This window comes from Schistocerca nitens, chromosome 10, assembly GCF_023898315.1.
Source record: "Schistocerca nitens isolate TAMUIC-IGC-003100 chromosome 10, iqSchNite1.1, whole genome shotgun sequence".
Taxonomy (NCBI): domain Eukaryota; kingdom Metazoa; phylum Arthropoda; class Insecta; order Orthoptera; family Acrididae; genus Schistocerca; species Schistocerca nitens.
The window spans coordinates 227,581,614-227,603,324 of record NC_064623.1 but is presented as its reverse complement, the minus strand read 5'-3'; the positions used below and the strand labels follow the sequence as shown (position 1 = coordinate 227,603,324).

The window sequence follows — 21,711 nt, the reverse complement described above, 5'->3', positions numbered from 1 at the left end:
GGAATCTTCAAATTGGATTAAAAAGTATAAAATAATTTTTAGTTGCCTCATACACATTCGCAACTCCATAGAGACAGACATGAAAGTTTGTGATTGTCAATTTTTAACAGCTTCGAAAACAGTTCTAATATTTAAAACGAAAAACGAGGGACACATGAAATACATAATGGATGGATGAATGGTTCACTTCCTTACTATTAGACCGCTTGCTAACTGATACATGAATAGTTCGCTTCCTTACTATTAGACCGCTTGCTGATACACGAATAGTTCACCTCTTTACTGTTGTCCATTGCATGCACTCCACGTTTTTCATTTTAAATCTTATACTTATTCTAATAGCTACATAAATTCGCAGTCACCAATTTTCAGGACCGCCTGTAGGACGAGGCTAGGAGAAATTATTTCATACTTTTCAGTACGATTTGAAACAATGGTTAGCTAAAAATTCATTTATATTTAAATAATTAGAACAGCTTATAGGTAATTGGGGACAAATGTGTGTGCGATCATGGTAACTATAATAATAAAAATAATAATGACGAACTACCGGAGACAAATGGTCCCTTATACCAGAATATCCAGAAAATATACACGAGCAACCTCCGATATTATATTTTCGTTGGAGATCGGGCTGATCTCTGTGCGTCGTGTAATTCTAGAGGAAATTGCCGCTTAAGATAATTTCCCACATTTCGATCGAATTTTCCGGAGCGACCAGTGCCCTGTCGCAGCAGTAGCGGCGCCGTTACTTTCGCCGTCGGCCTTGCGCCGGATCCCTCGTATTTTGAGCCGGCCGGGACGTGTTTCTCCAGCAGGGGGCAGGGAGGTGAGGGCATAACAGCCGAGGGCGGGGCATTAGGGCGAATAATGAGCCGGCCTCTGGTGGACAGTGCGCCGCCTAAATTAGGGTCGCTCTGCTGGCGCTCGCTGCCCAAACTGGGTCTGGTTAGGGTCAGCTGCAGCCGTTCCGACCCACACAGCCGGTGGCAGCTTCAGGTAGCCATTACCACGTCGGGTACTTTATGGGGACCCTCAGTGCTCACTCACAATTTTGTGCCGCCCACTATTGCTGCCGTGGCCTTCAGTCGCAAGGCGGGTTTGACACAACTGAAGTGTGCCAGCGGGGATTCGATCACGCTGTACCTCCGGACCACCCCCGTCAGATACCAATCTGGTCGTGATTGCGTTCTCGACGCACTGCTGCTCTCTCGAGTTGTGGCGGCAACCTTCCTCGTGAATCAGTGTACCTATCTCGCGTCTGTCTGTGTATGTACGCTAACCTCACGAATTGTTGTATGGATTTTGGTCTGGTTTTGACTAATAGGTACATCGATTCACGAGGAATATATATACATATGATGAAGATGATGATTTGGGCCCTCAGATCGCCTAGCCTAATCCCTTCGAGGTTTTCCTTTGCTGCTGTGGTGACCATTGACAGACTGTTGCTGCATAAGGTAGATAATGAATACCGCTAGGAGGTGTGTCCTATTACTTGCAAATAACTCACTGTATCGAGCAAAAGCTGTCAGCAAGCGTGGAAGTGGTTAGTAACTGGCAAGGGGATGCCCTCAGATACGGCGAACCGATTCGGCTCATATTTGGCAGGTCACGTAACCGACTCAAAGCCCACGGAATCGATAGATACCTGAAAACAGTATTTTTCTTCATCACATATCGCGTATACAAATAGTTATTTTCCTAGAAATCGAGAAAAGAAACTATTACGACTGTAGCTTATGTACGTGCCCGTAACGTATATCCTGGTTGGCGAACAAGGCATCTGGATTCCCAGATGTACTCAGCGTGCTTTTCGTTTATTTCTATTTTTTCCGCGTCTTAATTGGCAGTAGTAGGAGGGTTAATAAATTAAGTAAATCAGTAAGGAATAAAAACAAAGTATACAAATAAATTTCTCAGTTACTTGGGTCAGTAAATAATTAAAATTTTAAGCCTCGCTGTATGAAAACAATTCCGATTATCACTGCCAGGAAGACGAGTATTCTGTGCGCGTTGTCGCATAAACGAGAAAACGAACCCTTCTCGCAGTTGGTAGTATACATAAAATAACGCTTTCGTATACGGCGCAATATTCCATCAAAGCGTCCGGAAACTTGTTCCTAAAGTTTTCCTGTGCTTATAAGAACCAAATGATTGATTTGCTCCTCGGCATATGGAAGAGGTCAATTGTATAACCGACTCGTCAAAAAAATTTTGTGTCACTTGTTCCAGATCTGAGAAATTGACAAAGTGAGTTTACAAAACGTATATTGAGAACGTTTTAAAAGCATACATTACTGATATGAAGTTCTGTCTAATACTGGTTTCCTGCGGAAGGACAAACTAACAGCATCACCTACTGGTAGCATGTTTAAAAGTGACGAGGCTCAGCTGACTTGCGCGGTAGAAGTAATACCGCCAAACTACACACCTGTGTGCCAACTACGTGATGTTTATTTTTGTCGCCAAGCTAAAAATCTTATTTCGAGGCTTCAAATTGCAATCTGCTTCTGAAACCCCAGCGGCTGTTAAATCATCGCACGGATGAAATAGTAATTCTCATTATAATTCGTGACCAATTTTCAGCACCGATTTTTCAGACAGCTTTATCGTATACCTGATGCACATCAAAAGTCAATTCTTGATTCTATTTGCTTCGAATGTTTATATGAGACACTCCATCGACCGATTTGTTCGAACCGAACTGAGGAGATGTGAAAGAGCATTTGTAAAGCGATCAGGATTAAATTATTAATTTTTAGTAATGGAAATCGTTTGAGAAGTTTATATCCTACGTTGTTGTTGTTCCTTATTCATTTACTTACCTTAGTAATCCTCCAATTACCAACAATTTCGAAACGGAAAAAAATACAAAAGAAAAAAAAAATGGAGAATCAATGTGAGAATCGAAGACGTGTTCTCTGCTCCATAGCCAGATGCTTGGTCGATACGTTTTTTATTACTTTTGACTTATTTATTAATGTTTTTGTACGCCAGCGCCTTTTATGTTCAATGGCGTTCACCTTAGAGATAAATAAACACGAATCGTAAAAGTTCATTCTCTCAGTTTCTAGGAAAATATGCGTTTGTGTACCGCGTATACAGTAAATCGTCACTTTTCCATTTAAAATATCTTACACTCTTTCATGTTAGGGTGCACACAAGCTACCTACCAAACATGAGCCTCATCGGCTGGCCGTGTCTCAGGCCTTCCCCACGTAAGCACAACGGCACGTGTTTACCGCCCTTATTTCGCCTGATCTTTCGACAAAGTATCACTACACTGTGACACTTTCGTTGCGGTGGGTTTACACGAGCCTTATTGTAATCGGATGTATGGCCACTGTTGAGTTTGCATTAACACTGCTGCAATGTGGCTGCAATACAAGGGAAATATTCCGATGTGGCTGGACAACACTGCTGCACTACGGCTGCAGTACACGGCAAAATATATTGTGGCGTGGCTGTGCAACATTGATGCGGTGTAGCTTCATTGGGCGGAAGTATTGCGGTATGTCTGGACAATATTGCGGTAATGTGGCCACAACATACGGAAGTATTGGATTATATGCAAGCAACATTGCTGAAATGCACGACAATATTGTAGTGTAGCCGGTAACTTAGCACTAACGTACTGCAACATACGGCATTATTGCGGTGCAAAATAGCTCAAACGGCTCTGAACACTATGGAACTTAACTTCTGAGGTCATCCGTCCCCTAGAACTTAGAACTACTTAAACCTAACTAACCTAAGGACATCACACACATCTATGCCCGAGGCAGGATTCGAACCTGCAAGCGTAACGGTAGCGCGGTTCCAGACTGAAGCGCCTAGAACCGCTCGGCCACTCCGGCCGGCCATTATTCCGGTGAGGTCAAATAGTGTTGCCACAATAGTATTGTTATAATTTGGCTGCAACACATGGGAATATTGCAATACGGTGAGACAGTATTGGTGTAACGTTGCTGCAAAAGACGTCAGTGTTTTCGCATGGCCGAGCAATATTGCTGGTGGAACAGTCTTGCAGGTGCCGTGGAGTTGCCGGTACTCTCCACCAAGTGTGGGGAGTATGTCGAATGGTCTGGTCATGCATTTCTGTCTCCTTGACCTAATGTGCCTCCTTCTGTCTCAAACTCTAGTCTTGCTTCCTCTTTCTCATGCCTACAGCGCTGGAGTTGGAAAGTTTGAACGCGTACGTAGAGTCACTCAATTTGTTTGTATTTCACAAAAATGTAGACCTGGGCAAACGGGACCTTGTACGGCTTTAGAGGGAGAAAAATGAAGACCCTCTGTACGTAGGGGGCGCTTTTGCCACTGCTGGCCGCAGTTTGCATCTATTTAAAGCGTGTAGCGACCAGTTTCGGCGGTTCAGTGCGCAATCTTCAGGCCTTAGTTGATTCTGAAGGGGCTGTCTTGATCCATATATACTCTGCACCAGTGGCCAACATAATTGGTTTACGCAAACTATCCGTAACTTTGATGTCAGCAACCATCAACAGGGAACTGACTTCTTTTGGTGTTTGACACACCTACTTGGGAAGCGAGCGTGACGATTGCGTGCTAGGGGTAAGGGGCTGCCTACACACATCAACAGAAAGTGTTGATTCACCCCGATAAGTCGTGCAGGTGTGTTGCTATTGTAACTGTTCCCCTGTTAGTCGACCACAGTATTATTGCACCTGGGACTAATGGCGCTTCGGTAGACTCCTGTCTTTAACTGTGCGGTTGAAACGCACCAAAATGTGCTCCGCTATTCTAATGACCAGACAACTCGATCGTAAAGTTATTCTGTCTTCCATACGGAGGCCAAGTACAGTAATGGTTCAAATGGCTCTGAGCACTATGGGACTTAACAGCTGAGGTCATCAGTCCCCTAGAACTTAGAACTACTTAAACCTAACCAACCTAAGGACATCACACACATCCATGCCCGAGGCAGGATTCGAACCTGCGACCGTAGCGGTCGGGCGGTTCCGGACTGAAGCGCCTAGAACCGCTTGGCCACCGCGGCCGGCCAAGTACAGTAATATCGTGGTTGGGTAGCACCGATCGGAAAGTCGGTCCTGACGTAAACACATAGTTACCACGAGCGTTATCGACCAGAGGGACGCCGCACTCGAATGGGTTGCAGCATTTCGGTTGAATGTGAAACGCCAGCAGGGACACATTAGAGACTTCAGTGGTACAGTAGTGTCCACTTTCATCTCGACACGAAGAACAGGCGGGTCCGCATCGTCACGTTATGCGCCAAAGTCTTGTCAAGCAGGAAAGTTGCTCGACCTGTGGACGGGAGTCAAAGTGATGCGGTCCAGACATCGAATCGGTTCCAGTTCACAGATACTGTTGAGCAATTACACTGCACAGGCCGTCCGTGTTCGACAGGTGCGCAGGATAATCGATATCTAAGAGTTTCGAGTCAAGCAACCGTGGGCTGAGTGCTCCAGAACTGAATTCGGCGTTCGAAGACGCTACATAATGTCATGTATCGCATCGAACTGTTGGGAGACGAGTGCACGATGCGAATCTGCGCACCCGGCGAGTATGGCGAACAGCACGTTCTACACAACAACATCACGGACTGAGTGACAGGTGGATAAGAAATTATGAAGAATAGACCGCTGCCCCCGGCAGGGTGTTGCTTACGGACGGAACTCCCATCTGTTTGCACCCTGACAATCGCAGACAATGTCTTTCGAGTAAACCCGGAACAAAATGGACAACGAGAAGGAAGGGAGGGGAGGAGGTCGACAGAGAGGGGCGATGAGTAAATGAGTAGTTAGAGGGGGAGGAGGGGAGAGAGAAGGAGGAAGCAGGAAATGAACAAAGACAAGAGGAAGGAGCAGGTGGACAGAGGGTAGGTGAGCAGATGGACAAAGAATGGGGGTGCAGGAGGCGGACAGAGAGGGGATGAAGGAGAAGATGCCCCGGTACAAGACTCGAATAAATACATACCCGAGCAACACCCGGTACTCAGCTGGTTCTGTGAATGAAATTCGCGTCAAGATTAAAATTCACGGTTCAGAATCAGCTTCAGAAACGACTAACTTCCTTGTTTTGACAGTCTCCGTCATAGTAATAAGCACGCGTTCGAGATGTACAGAATGCTAATGAATCCTTTTGAAGGGCCATTATCAAACTCTGAGGATTACGTAAACTTGTAGGTAACTGACATAGTTATGTCTCATTTATGTTGGTAGTTTGGTGTAACTGTTTTCACCAGGACCTTGTCATCATCATTATCTAGCTCATAGGTCCCCAAGTGCGAGTTTTTCCTGCCTTGGGCAGACGCCCTACTTTTTATTACTGAATTTTTACGAATTCGTCAACTTCAAGTGTGACCTTGACAGCTGTTACAGTGCTACTCACCTTTATAGGTTTAACTGTAGAAGGATAAACAAAACAAAATTTCAGTAGTGTTTGAACCGAATAATTTTGGTTTGGACTCTATGTCCAGCAAGGAAGACTTGTCTAATTTGACATGACATGTTGGATTATTTTGCAATTTTATACCTTTTGTATATTCTACCTTCATATACCAATTATCTAGAAATTGTAATTTACATTTATGAATGCATGTCACATATATGTATTAATATGATTTTAGATTCAGAGTAAGACAGGTAACGTAGACTGCTTGTCCTGTGAGTTCCATGTTTACTCTGTATGAAAGTTATGCCAGACGTTATCAAGAATGTGACTGCCTAAGATTTCACAGCAGCAAAATACGTGACAAACATGACTATATAACGGGACATACATTCTGATCATACCGTATTACAAATGGTTCTAAGCACTACGGGACTTAACTTCTAAGGTCATCAGTCCCCTATAACTTAGAACTACTCAAACCTAACTAACCCAAGGACATCATGCACATCCACGCCCGAGGCAGGATTCGAATCTGCGTCCGTAGCGGTCGTGCGGTTCCAGACTGTAGCGCCTAGAACCGCTCGGCCACCCCGGCCGCCATACCGTATTAACTGACACGTATGTCATTACTGTAGAAATATGTAACATAAGTAGATTTACATTACTGCTACTGCCATGTTAGTCACCATTTTGTAGAAATCGTTGTACATACAACACTCTGTATCAAATGCCACTAATGGTTATAGACCCGAAAACCAGTTTTGCCAAGTAAAACATTTCTATTGCAGCTCATGGTGTATAGAAGACGTTCCATAATACATAAACCGAAACAATAAAGAGAAATCAACCAAAAATAGCCGTTCACCCTAAATTACACGCGAGGAACGAATGCAAAGATAGCATTACCTGAAAATTTTCACAGTTCTCAGATCAGTTTTTACCATCTCATATTTCCAAAAGGCAACATCCTACATTTGTATCTCTGCTGTGGAAGTTATTTCCGGACCACTCAGTAGCATAACCGACGCCCGACTCTCTTACTTCACTCTGACTGCTGCTTGCCAGCGACGATGCTGCTGACAACAAAAGTCTCAGAACCTCTGTGATCTAACATACCGACTACTGAAGACTGCTGTTTGAAAAATAACCAGTCTACAGACATGAAGTATGACGCAGGGGATGAAAATTGATCTATCACTTTCTCTGTATACGGAAAATAAGTTAGAAACCTTAGAATTGTTGCATGTGATCTCTCACCATAATGTGGTTAACAGGCTTCAGTCTCAAAGCTCGTTCGACAATTTGCGTGGATGTGTGTGTGTGTGTGTGTGTGTGTGTGTGTGTGTGTGTGTGTGTGTGTGTTTGTGTTAAAGGGAGAGAGAGAACGTGCGAGCACGTTGATCTGCTCCTTGTGCCCTCTGTAGGAGAAAATTTATAGCTCTCTTGTGTCTTAGCGTACGCAAAATAATGGACGGGCTCCGCGATATTCACTGTCAGCTGCTGACAGCAAGTGTTGCCTCGCGTTGGCCGTGGTCTCCTTCCAGCAGTAACGGCTTTCGTCATCCTCCCCTTCTCTTCGTCGTCCCACAGGCGTAGCTAAAACCGCTCGTGGGGAACACAACTTGCTTTACACATACGCGATATAATGCGAATAATACGTGCAGCTGTCTTTCTAGCACCTTCATATGAACTATCTTCCCATGCGTGTGACTGGCTCAGGAATGTTTAGAGACTAGATGTCAGGGCACTATGTTGTACGGCGAAAGTTCAACGACCGCAATAGCAGCAGTGCCCCAAGGAGGATTTAACTGATATACACTGTGACGTGAAACGTGTCAACTGTCCAAATGCCGGCCGGGGTGGCCGAGCGGTTCTAGGTGCTACAGTCTGGAACCGCGCGACCGCTGCGGTTGCAGGTTCGAATCCTACCTCGTGCATGGATGTGTGTGATGTCCTTAGGTTAGTTAGGTTTCAGTAGTTCTATGTTCTAGGCGACTGATGACGTCAGAAGTTAAGTCCCATAGTGCTCAGAGCCATTTGAACCATTTTTGAACAGTACAAATATTTACTACTTGAAACTAGCTAAGGAGCAGCTGACACTTGGATAACTGCCTATTGCTACGGAACAACAGATAATTGCTACGGAACAAACTATCAGTGATGGTGACAGGAAATGTAGAGGGCGGAAAATGTCAAGTTCAGCGAAGCCTGCGCGCGGACACTGTGTGCATTCGATAGGTCGTGCAGTACGATGTTGGACGAATGTTGATGCGGAAGCGACAAGTGCGACATTACGTACGGTTCGATAACATGTCTGCGTGGCATCATTTGAGTGGTGAGGATCGTGGACGAGCAGCTGGACGGCTCGAAGCCGGTCAGTGTGTCGACACTGGCGCGGCGTTAATGGATGTGTCCAAAGGTGTGATGTCGCAGTTGGCGGACATGCTATGCGAGGGCATGCTGGTGGTCGCAGCCGGACCACCTCACCGCGAGAGGGTCGATACGTAGTCCTGGTGGCAAAAAGGAAAAGGCATCCCACTCCTACACGAACTGCTCCTGGCCTCGCAACCGCTGCCGCTACACGTTTCTCTGCCAGAACCATTTCGCGGCGATTAAATCACGCTGATTTGCATGCTCGGAAGCCTGATAAATGCGCCCCATTTCAACTACGCCATCGTCACCAAACAGTTCGTTGGTGTATGGAGCACATTGCTTGGGTACAGCAACAATGGTCCGGAGTGATGTTCTCCGACGAATCCTATTTCAGCGTGGCAAGCGATTCTGCCCTCCACTTACTGTGGAGGGAGACGGGAACATGTTACGCACCAAAGAACGTTCGTGAACGTCGTCCGTATGGCTTAGGCGTTATGGTGCACGCAGCATTAGGCACAATGGCCGGAGACCACTGCACATTTTTTGTGTGAGGTACCGTTAAAGCATAACTGTATTGCAGGGCGATTGTTCTGGATCGTGTTCGTCTGTCTGGGGAATCCGACTTTCTGTTCACAAACGACAGTGCCTGCCCACGAAGGACCGCTGGGGTGTCGGACAGACTGGACGATGAAGCTGTTAAACATATGGCCTGCGTACTCTATCTAGTACCTTAGTTGTGAATGTAGACCGTCAAAGAGTTTCATATCCGCATACTTCACCTCCTTCCGTCTCAAAGTTACGTCCACTTTTCCTTCTAGTATCTTACTTCTGATAACTCAGCTATACTCAAATGAAATAGATTGCTAATGGTGAATTCCGTAAGTGAACAAATGTGTAACGTGGTTACTTATTCTGTGAATGAGAACGACTGTGTAAGTTTAAATGACATGTTTAATGTCCCAATTTTAGCAGAAAAATACACGATTTTACACAGTTTTCAATTTGACAACATAATAACAGTTGTCAGGATAACGCATCTCGCCTAACATCAAAAAGTGAAACAATCCTGTACACAATAATATTAAATATTAACTCTCACAGAGAATATTAATCCTAAACACAATAATATTAAAGTTTAATTAGAAGTTTCTTTACAAAATTTTTCCTACATATATGTTATGGTGTTGGTCAGTACCACAGAAGTCGTCCGATTACGCTTTAAAGTTTGGTACTATTTAGGATGACACTCAAGGGTACGGTGGATGGTTAGTTATGTGACAAATTTAGCGAAAGATTACCCAAGGCTGCTCGAGTTTACAGTAGACGCAAGCTGGTGAACCATTAAGTTTACACCTCTGCACGCAGTATTTACCTTAAGCTGCGACGAGCTGCCATCTGTTAGATCGCTCTCTTCTGCTGAAATTCCTATAAAACTAATCAAACCTGAACTTCACAACAGGCACTTTCCCTATGTTTCTCGTTATGCGAGAAAACGTGTACTCAGTTCTAGTCTTAGAATTTGGCGCTATACACACGCACGGTTGGAGCAGCAGCGTGCATATTATAGTGCCCTCTCAGTTCTCGCAAGAACAATTAACTAATAGGCTGGTTTGTTTCTCCACAGTTGGAGCTAAATGATGCTACAGCTAATTTATAGCTGGATTTCACCCACTATGAATGCAGTGTTCACGCATTTTCTTCTCTGAGTCGTACAGAGTGTTAAGCGCTCTGTTCTGCACTCGACGCCAGTTCAGAGAAGAGTCTGCGAAAATTTCTCTCTCGTCCTACTCGTGGCAGAACTGCCTCCCCACCTGGTTTCATTTGTTCTTCGCATCACGGCCTTTTTCGACCAATAGGAGCGTTCCTCTCATTTTGTGGAAACTCTCTCTACCAATCGCAATGTCCCTTGCATTAAACAGCATCAAAACTTCAGTACTTTTCTCCTTCCTAGAGCGTTTCCACCAATCGGACGTTTTGTGCCCGTTCTAGACATCTAAAGTACATTGACCTTCATGTGCGTTGCACTTGCTGGACACATGATTGAAATGCGTCACTGGTTTTTGTCCGTATGCCTTTGGAATTCCGAGATGCAGCTTTCTAAAGCTTTTTCTCTGACCCTCTGCAGATGTGCCGCTACACGCGTTTCTCCCACCTGAATCACCCAGTTGGGGTCGCTGACTGTCCTCCTGCCACTCCTTTAAGTAGTTTCTGAGGCAACCACTGCGGCGCACCTTTGCTTCTGCCCTTGTCCCTCTGGCTTTCAGACTAAAACGCCATGCGCAGCTTGTTGCACCTTCTGCTCAAAGACATGCATTATATAGGAACAGTGTGTTAATTACCATCAATTGACCTCTTCGCTTTTTGCATTACATACTGGTAGGCAAATTTGCTCATTACTGCCGTATTGTATTATGTTAGGTGTCATATTCACCTTCTCGTTGCGATGTATGTAAGGTGGGGATGTGACCTTCATTTATTCTGCCACCTTACAAATGTACTGTGAGGAAAGAGATTCCTGTGAGATGTAGATGCATAAACCCCACACATGGTTATAATAGTTTCTTTTGTGGAATGAATACTTTTGCATAAGCGAGGAGTTACCACAGAATATCATCCAGTAAGAAATATGTCAAAAAGTAGTCAAACATAAACATTGTAGAAGGTCTTGTGTATATTTCAATATGCAGAGCTGAGGACGTAGGAATACGTATTTTTTTAAATAAAGGCAGTCGCGTAATTGGTATTAATAAAAAAAATTGCAACCCAGATTGCCTTTGTTTGAAAAATGTGATCACCAGTTGGTGTACCAGACGCCAACGATGGACTGTAACCAGTATTACTTAGAACTAAGTACGCAGTTCGGACACATGGGACTGGAGAAGGAACGGATTCGAGAAAGAATGTGGTATTACCATAGGGAAGGGTCAAGGCACCGGATATAAGGGAATGTGAGTTGGATACCAGTGTCGCAGGGAAAGCGTCAGTTGTAGTTGATAGGATAGACATATCTGAACGAGTTTTTCATGGTCTGGGGGAGGAACACAGTTGAAATTACGGTGGGAATATAAACTATAAGAAAGGTGGCCACACTACTCGAGGTTGGTGGGTATGGTGGGGTGTTGGGATTTGATGCTGCGAGAGAGTGATGTGGGCAGGGCCCTCCTACCACCTCGGGAGTCTGACGATGTAAAGGGCCAGTTGGACAGAACTTAGCACGATATCCCTCAGGACATCCAACAAGTCTGTCACTCGGTACCAAGCCCAATAATTGCTCACATAAGGGCCAGAGGAGGACCAGCGCCTTACTGACGTTCTCAATTTGTGAAGCACTTGCTCCTGCATAAATCATCCAGTTTTTCTGAGATTGCAATCATCTGTTTTTCTGTACGTGTAAGTAACATCTACAGATTTCTGTTCCATTCAGATAATTCATTGATGGTGCGTCGGTTTTTATCTTTTATTTGCCTTTTTTTCTTAGAGCGGAACGTATGTTACATCCTGATGGCACATTTCCAGACATGGATTCGTTATCAAAACTGTATCTACGAAGTACCCTCGACAGCTCCTAAAGTCTTTAAAAGGAATTGTGAAACACCGCTTACTTTCCGACATATGAGCCAAAGGAACGCAGAACTGTTCATCCTGGATCGTTCGCGGTCCCCATCATCTTGGTGGGCGTTTAGCTCCCTCCCTTTTCCCAGCTCCGGCAATTGTCTTCCGTACGCTCGTCAGAAGCGCAGATTGCGCCTTTCCTCGAGAAGATGCAAGTCACCTCGGATAATTCCCACAGCTTTACTCGCCGAGCATACAAACGAGACCCCGGCGCTGAACTAGTGCCTAGGCTTCGCGCCAGGTGCTGCTAGCGCTGGCGCGTAATGGGCGCCGTCCCTGAGTGAGTGATTAATATCCCCGAGCGCGAGGTGTGTCGCACTGCATCGTGGCGTCACGCACGCGTTGCCCGCCGCGGGAAACCGCCCGGTCACTGTGTCACCCGCTGGATGAGGGGTCTGGGCGCTGCTCACAGCCAGCGTCGAGCGCCGCCACCCAGTAACCAAGGTGTCAGGTAACGCTGCAGGCGGTTGTTTGGGGCTCAGTAAACTGAGGTGTTGAGCCGACCTTAGAGTTTACGATGTTGTGATTAGTACTATATAACGGGTGACCAAAAAGTCAGTATAAATTTGAAAACTGAATAAATCACGGAATAATGTAGATAGAGAGGTACAAATTGACACACATGCTTGGAATGAAATACAAACGTTCAAAAAATGTCCGACAGATGGCGCTTCATCTGATGAGAATAGCAATAATTAGCATAACAAAGTAAGACAAAGCAAAGATGATGTTCTTTACAGGAAATGCTCAATATGTCCACCATCATTCCTCAACAATAGCTGAAGTCGAGGAATAATGTTGTGAACAGCACTGTAAAGCATGTCCGGAGTTATGGTGAGGCATTGGCGTCGGATGTTGTCTTTCAGCATCCCTAGAAATGTCGGTCGATCACGATACACTTGCGACTTCAGGTAACCCCAAAGCCAATAATCGCACGGACTGAGGTCTGGGGACCTGGGAGGCCAAACATGACGAAAGTGGCGGCTGAGCACACGATCATCACCAAACGACGCGCGCAAGAGATCTTTCACGCGTCTAGCAATACTTCCTTTTTTTTTTTTTATTCTTCGAATAAAACCCCATGTCATTCCAAGCATGTGTGTCACTTTTTACCTCGCTATCTATATTATTCAGTGGTTTATTAAGTTTACAAATTTATACTGACTTTTTGATCACCCTGTATAGTGATATGTGTGTTTCAAGTTTTTCATGCATCAAGGATATCTCTTATCCGTCTTTTACCGCGGAATGTGCAATTCGTTATCATTCAAACATGTTTCATCTGTTCATATCAGGCCTCATCAGGGACCTAGAAAATTTGAAATATATTCATCTACACATATTTTTGTGTGACACATGTAGTGTTTTCGTTCTCTGGCAGCACATTTAAGGCAGTCAACTATTTTCAGTTTGTCCGCGGCTCGTGGTCTAGTGGCTGGCGTTGCTGCCTCTGGATCTTGGGGTCCCGGGTCTGACTTCCGGCCCGGTTGGCGATTTTTCTCTGCCCAGCGGCTGCGTTTCTGTGTTGTCCTCAACACTTCATCATCATTCGTGAAAGTGTCTCCACTGGGCTGTGTAAAGGTTGAGACTTTTAGCGGGCGCTGATGACCGCGCAGTTCAGCGTCCCACAAACCAAACGTTGTCACCGTCCTATTTGTAGTTGTACGATGGGCATTCAATAAGTAATGCGAAACATTTTCTTCCAAAAGCAGATTGGTGTTATTCAGGATTCCAGTACACCAAATTATTCCTCACTCTATTGACCTGGTGGAAGGGCCTGAACGGCCACCGTAGTACCAACCACTCCACTGGTCGACGTCGGATCAGGCGTCCTGCTGCGTCAGTGACCTCCCCAGCTCCACGTGCTGCTTCCCGCGGAGTGCGTCCTTCATTGGGCCAAACAGATGGAAGTCAGGAGGCTGGAGAACCGGGCTGTACGGTTGACGAGGAACAACAGCCCAACCAAGTTTCGTGAGCAGTATCGACAGAGGCACGGAGCTTTGGAGCGAGGTATTTGACTGCGACCCGTCCGTCACCTCGAACGAGAGTGTCCGCACGTTCCAGCACTGCACGAGTGACAGCAGTGTGTGGCCGGCTGGCACACGGCAGATCTGACAGGTCTGCGCGACCTCGTTGTGACAACAGAAGCCTCCGTCAGCGACTCACCGTGCTTCGTTTGTTCGGAACTTCGTGAACCTGTGGGGGTTTTGGCGGAATATTAACCGAAATTGGCCGACAAAAAGTTATTGAACGCCCCTCCTATCGTGAAATGGATTCGCAAATTGCGAATACAGTTTGACGTCAGCAGCACGTTTTATTAGTGACAAAAGTAAATTACTTTGGCTATCCGTGCACGCCTCTCGGACCGACCCAAACGTCATATGTCATTTTGTCCATATCGCCTGTGCTCACACTTTGCCGATGTCCACACACGGATTCACACAATGTCTGTGTTTATGCAGTGTTTGGCCATGACATTACAGTGTCCCTCAGACATGCATGCTTGCTGGTCCAACTCAAATTTTCATGTGTCACTAATAATATGTACAGCTAACGTCAAACTATATTTGCAATTTGTGAATACATTTCATAATATTTACAACTGTTGTGAATCGTCAAACTGTCTCGCTGCACAACTGGACGCAATTTTTGACAGTGCTCACGAAACTTCATTGGACAATTCTCCACCGTCCACCCTAGAGCTCGATTCCAGCTGTTTGGCGCAATGAAGGATACTGTAATGTGACATACAGTCACTGCATAAATATGTTCGCATGCTAAAACCTTTCGTCAGGTCTGAGGCAGCTACCAGAGTCTTCTAAAGTGGAGCATGTTCGCCTTCTCTTGTCTCCGACAGTAGCATTTTTCAGCTGGTGTTACATAAAAACAACTTTTACTGCATAGAACATTTAGAATATGACGAAAAAAGCAATTTTCATTTAAAGCAATCGATTTGGAGTGGATTTATTTGTGGGAAGTGATCTCGGATTTATGAAAGGAGTAGTGACGTCAACAGAGTTGTATTACAAGTAGAATTGTAAAACGATAGATTAAGATAAGTAAGACTACAGCAGTTTTCCTAGTAGCTGCGGCCAGTTTTTACCCACAGTACATATGCGTTACATGTGTCGCGTACGTCTTGGGCATTACTTCATAGCGATCGCTTTTTTGACTTACACAGTGAGTATCTTACTAGATTCCACTAGAAACGGAAAGTGGTGAACCATTTAGAAACTGAGTGAGGATATAGCGGGCTGGGCACCCTGCGGAACATTTCTCTTCCACATAGCTATCCTCGTGTCTCTTACTTAAAAGTAAACAGTATTTATAGCAAAATTGCGATTGTTATTTGATTCAGGTTCTATTCGAAAACTGATTTTTAACGTGAAACAGAGTGGTGTTGTAGTAAAAATAAATGAAACCTTGCGGGTTTATCGTATGGCGCAGGAAAACGCAATTTACTGAACAAAAAGGAAAATGAAAAGACCCCTGCAAAACAAAAGTGTATCAGACATCTCTTCAATACTTAAATACATGTGTCTGTCATATATATATTATGTGTGTGTGTGGTTTTGTAAACTGTGCTCGCATCAAAAGTAATTCCTTTGATTACGTAAAAGCGCAGAAGTTAAGCGATAAACTAATTTTTATTACTTATAAAATGCAGTTTGTGTTCTGAAAGGGTATAAATAGACAATGGACTAACACTGAAGGATGTACGGCTCTAATTATGTGCAAAACAAATTACCAAACAAACAAAAAACAAAGACAAATCGTCGGCTCCCATTTTCTCTCCTACACGTCCATTTATGGTTCTTTCCGTACCAACTGCACCAGTACTACCGATAATGCTACCATTTACTACGTCATTTATCTCGCGTAGCAACACTACCGCAGCAGTTTCTGCTGCTCTTCGTGTTTGTCAGCACCTGGTGTGCCGTAGCTCTACTCGGACAGGGTTGATGTCCCCCCTGTCTTCAGTCTGGCCACGTTCTCGGCCGGCGCGTATTTTGTTGTTATGCTGTATAAGTCGGTCGTCTGCATGGAGCACGTTTTCCCGTACACGTGTAGTTTCCCACAGTGTTGCTGGTGCGCGCCCATGCGTGCACGTGCCATCGCGATACAGCCTGCCCCGTGTGTGTGTGTGTGTGTGTGTGTGTGTGTGTGTGTGAGCGGTCGTGGTCGTGAGGCTCTTCCGCCGGGCGCCCGTGACTCGTGACCCGTGCACCTGCCCACGACCCGCCGGACAGTCTGTGCCTCTCGCCTCGAGACCGGCGCACAGTACAGTCCGTTCCCGGTCCCCCACGACGCCCCACCTGTCTGGGAGTGCAGCCCTCCTGCACCGCTATTCCGACGGGGAGTCGAACCGCCGTCTCCAGGAATGCGCCACCACTGCGCAGTCTGCTGATTTGCGCGGTCCGACAGCATCGCGTGAGCTGACGAGTTTCACTTATAAAGCCGGTGAAACAAGTGGTTTTCGGTTACGCCGGCTCTTTTCGTGTATACTTTAATGTTACTGGTAAACCCTCTCAAAATAACCGATTTTCGGTTTTTTATTGCTATTACTTCTAGTAACAGATTTGGAACAAAGACTGAAAAATTCTAATGGAGTGAAGGAGTCGCAGATCACTATCGGTACAAGGTCGAGGCCGTGGCAGAAATCGGTCTCATTGTCCCCCCCCCCCCCCCCCCCCCCAGCAAGAGTGGCGAAGGTAAGGAGACTGGCGAGACGGCAGCTATAGCGAAATGTCACAACTTGCTCACTGTTATACATCGTCGTTTTTTGATGATACACACATCACCCTGAAGCAACCACAAAATTAAGGGTTCAATTATTATCGTAAGTTTATAACACTTCAATAACATTTTAGGTATTAGAGTTCCAACATGAACGAGACCGAACATTGTTGGAACACATGAGGCAATACTGACCTTACGACTTGTCTTAGAAGAAAGATTAAGGAAAGGCAAACCTACGTTTCTAGCATTTGTAGACCTAGATAAAGCCTTTGACAATGTTGACTGGAGTTTTGCTATTTGGGGAGAAAAATAACTGATGATGGTCGAAGTAGAGAGCACATAAAATGTAGACTGGGAATGGCAACGAAAGCGTTTCTGAAGAAGAGAAATTTGTTAACATCGAGTATAGATTTAAGTGTCAGGAAGTCGTTTCTGAAAGTATTTGTATGGAGTGTAGCCATGTATGGAAGTGAAACATGGACGACAAATAGTTTGGACAAGAAGAGAATAGAAGCTTTCGAAATGTGGTGCTACAGAAGAATGCTGAAGATTAGATGGGTAGATGACATGTGTGGAGGTATTGAAAAGAATTGGGGAGAAGAGGAGTTTGTGGCACAACTTGACAAGAAGAAGGGACCGGTTGGTAGGACATGTTCTGAGGCATCAAGGCATCACAAATTTAGCATTCGAGGGCAGCATGGGGGTAAAAATCGTAGAGGGAGACCAAGAGATGAATACTCTAAGCAGATTCAGAAGGATGTAGGCTGCAGTAAGTACTGGGAGATGAAGAAGCTTGCACAGGATAGAGTAGCATGGAGAGCTGCATCAAACCAGTCTCAGGACTGAAGACTACAACAACAACGACAACATAAATGACGGAAATAGCGGATCGTCATGTAAGCGAAAGTATGGCTCCACCGTTTTCTCAACATTTAAACGAAGAAGTGGATCCGTACTATCCTCTTACCTGACGATCCGCTAATTTCGTCATTTATGCACACACAAGGAGTGCTCGGCCCCATCCACGTTGCAACTTTAACGGCACGATTCGCCATGTTTAACCTGATGATGCGGCCTCCAGCCAACGAAACCGGTCGTTACATAAACTATTTACTAGAGCAGCCAAGCGATTATTATTCAAGATCTCTTCTTACGGCTGTTGTCCCTCATGCGAGGTGGTGTAATAAAAATGCTCAAGGACAAAAAGAGAAGGGAAGACTATATGGGCACAGAGGCGGGGGTGGGAGGAGGAAGGAAATGGACATAGAGGCAGCGAAGGAGAATATGGACGAGGAGAGGTACGAGGAGGAGATGGACAGTTGGGGAAGGAAGGGATGGAGACAGGCAGCAGGTGGAGGAGATGGTCAGAAGGAGGGGAAGCTGATGGACACAAGGAGAGGAGGAGGAGACGAGCGAAGAGAAGGGGGAGCAGGACGTGGACAGGTGGAAGGGCGAGCGGAGACATCCCACACGCATCTAGCAGTTCGAACGCAGTGTCTATTGTTCGTCTTTCCCTATAGGTTATACTATTTTTGTAAGAATTTCCGACATCTTGCACCGTTTTACATTGTCGAACGCTTTTTCCAGGCCGCCAAATCCTATGAAGGTGTCACGATTTTTCTCAAGTCCCGCCTTCATTATCAAAGGCAACGTCAGAACTGCCTCTGTGGTGGCTTTATCTTTCACAAAGCCAATCGCCGTCGCACTGAAGGTCTCTATGATGGAGAAGATACGTCCGATGTGATAGAAGAAGAAACAGGAGTCGATTTAGAAGAGATAGGGGTTCCATTATCATAATCAGAACATAAGGGAGTATTTAAGAACAAATAAGGCAGAAGGGATAGACAACATTCCATCAGAATTTCTAAAATCATTGAGGCAAGTAGCAACAAGAGGACTATTCTCGTTAGTGTGTAGAATATATGACTTGGCGACTTTAGGAAAATTTTCTCATGCACACAGTTTCGAACATTGGAAGAGCTGACAAGTGCTAGAATTATCCCACAATCAGCTTAACAGCTCATGCATCCAAGGTGCTTACAAGAATAATATACAGAAAAATGGAAAACAAAACTGAGGATGTGTTACACAACGATCAGTTTGGCTTTAGGTAAGGTCAAGGCAATTTTAACGTTGCGCTTGATAATGGAAGCAAGGCTCAAATAGCTCTCAGCACTATGGGACTTAACATCGGAGGTTCAAATGGCTCTGAGCACTACGGGACTTAACTACTGTGGTCATCAGTCCCCTAGAACTTAGAACTACTTAAACCTAACTAACCTAAGGACATCACACACATCCATGCCCGAGCCAGGATTCGAACCTGCGACCGTAGCGGTCGCGTGGTTCCAGACTGAAGCGCCTAGAACCCTCTCGGACACTTCGGCCGGCCATGATGGAAGCAAGACTAAAGAAAAATAAAGAAACGTTCATAGAATTTGTCAACCTGGTAAAAAGTTCGACAATGTAACATAGTGCAAGAAGTTCGAAATTCTGAGGAAAGTAGGGGTAAGCTAAAGGGAGAGCCGGGTAATATACAATATGTACAGAAGCCAAGAAGGAATAATGGGAGTGGACGACCAAGAACGAAGTGCTCGAATTAAGAATGGTGTAAGACGGATGTAGTCTTTCGCCGTTACTGTTCAATCTGTACATCGAAGAAGCAATGACAAAAATGAAAAAAAATGTTCAGAAGCGGAATTGAAATTCAAGGTGAAAGGAGATCAGTTATATGATTCGATGATGCCATTGCTATCTTAAGCGAAAGTGAAGAAAAATTGCGTGATCCGGTGAACTGAATGATGAGTCTAATGAGTACAGAATATGGACTGAGAGTAAATCGAAGAAAGGCGAAAGCAGTGAGAAGTACCAGAGATGAGAACAGCGAGAAACTTAACATCAGAATTGATGTACACGAAGTAGATGAAGAATCTACCACGTAAGCAGCAAAATAAGCAACGCTGGACGGAGCAAGGAGGACAAAAAGCAGACTAGCAATGGCAAAAAGGGCGTTCCTGGCCAAGAGAAGTCTACTAGTATCAAACAAAGGCCTTCATTTGATAAAGGGTTTCTGAAAATGTATGTTTGGAGCACAGAATTGTATGGTAACGAGACTGTGGGAAAACCGGAAGAGAAGAGAATCGAAGGATTTGAGATGTGGTGCTAAACAAGAATTTTGAAAATCAACTCTGTTGCAACAGGAGGCGAAATGAGACGTAGTAAGAAGGTATAGCCGCACCCTGTGTCTAACTCGCATCCGCAGGCGGGGACGTCGGCTGTAATCCACTTCGTCCCGAGACGGACCCCCTCTCCCGTGTTGCCGCTGTGACTGCGGACGGCCCGGGGGCGCGTGGCGGCGGCGTCTCGTGGGCGCCGTCCATTGTTTTACGAGCGCCAGCTGCCCACCAGCCACTGCCGCCGCTCGCCAGTGGCGGAGGACGACAGGGCAGTAAAGCCTACGAGCACGGGGGACAGCGGCTACCAGTAACAGGCAGTCGTCCGCTGTGGCTCTGCGCAGGAAGGCGTCCGTCACCGCCGGACCGCGCCAACCACACACACACACAACTACCCGGGCCGTTCAATAAGCACTGCAAACACGTTTTATTTCTCGGCCAATTCCGGCTGAAAAAATGCGGAATTTGTTGTGAAACATTCAGCAGAAGTGGTTTCGTCAAGGTCCGATAGGAGCGGTGCTTTACGTAGCCTTCAAAATGGCGTCTGCAACGGAGGCGCCATTGATTTTGTTTTGGCGAGAAACCAGAGTATGGCAGATATTCAAAGGCGCTTGCAGAATGTCCACTGAAACCTGGCAGTGAACCGACCCCTGGGGCGTCTGCCGTAGTCGCAACGAGGTCGTGCAAACCTGTCCCACCTCCCACGCGCCGGCCACCCGCACACAGCTGAAAGTCGTGCAGTGTTGGAACGTGCGGACACTCTCATTCGAGGTAATCGACGGATGCGAACCAGCCTCTCCTCCTCCGTGACAAAGCCTCGCGCAATTCTGACCACCCTACGGCCCAGATCTCTCAATCGGATGTTGTGCCAGTCTTCAGTTGTTGTTGTTGTGGTCTTCAGTTGTTGTTGTTGTGGTCTTCAGTCCTGAGACTGGTTTGATGCAGCTCTCCATTCTACTCTATTCTGTGCAAGCTTCTTCATCCCCCAGTACGTTCTGCAGCCTACATCCTTCTGAATCTGCTTGGTGTATTCATCCCTTGGTCTCCCTCCACGATTTTTGTCCTCCAATACTAAATTGGTGATCCCTTGATGCCTGAGAACATGTCCTACCAACCGATCCCTTCTTCTAGTCAAGTTGTGCCACAAACCGCTTCTCCCCAATCTTCTTCACTACCTCCTCATTAGTTATGTGATCTACCCATCTAATCTTCAGCATTCTTCTGTAGCACCACATTTCGAAAGCTTCTATTCTCTTCTTGTCCAAACTATTTATCGTCCATGTTTCACTTCCATACATGGCTACACTCCATACAAATACTTTCAGAAACGACTTCCTCACCCTTAAATCTATACTCTATGTTAACAAATTTCTCTTCTTCAGAAACGCTTTCCTTGCCATTGCCAGTCTACATTTTATATCCTCTCTACTTCGACCAT

General features: G+C 45.5%; 1 protein-coding gene across 1 annotated transcript in view; it reads left to right on the top strand.

Moving 5' to 3' along the window:
- The window catches only part of LOC126210035 (activating transcription factor 3), a 547,777-nt gene that overhangs the window by 255,399 nt on the left and 270,667 nt on the right, over positions 1–21,711 (top strand). The window lies entirely within an intron of this gene.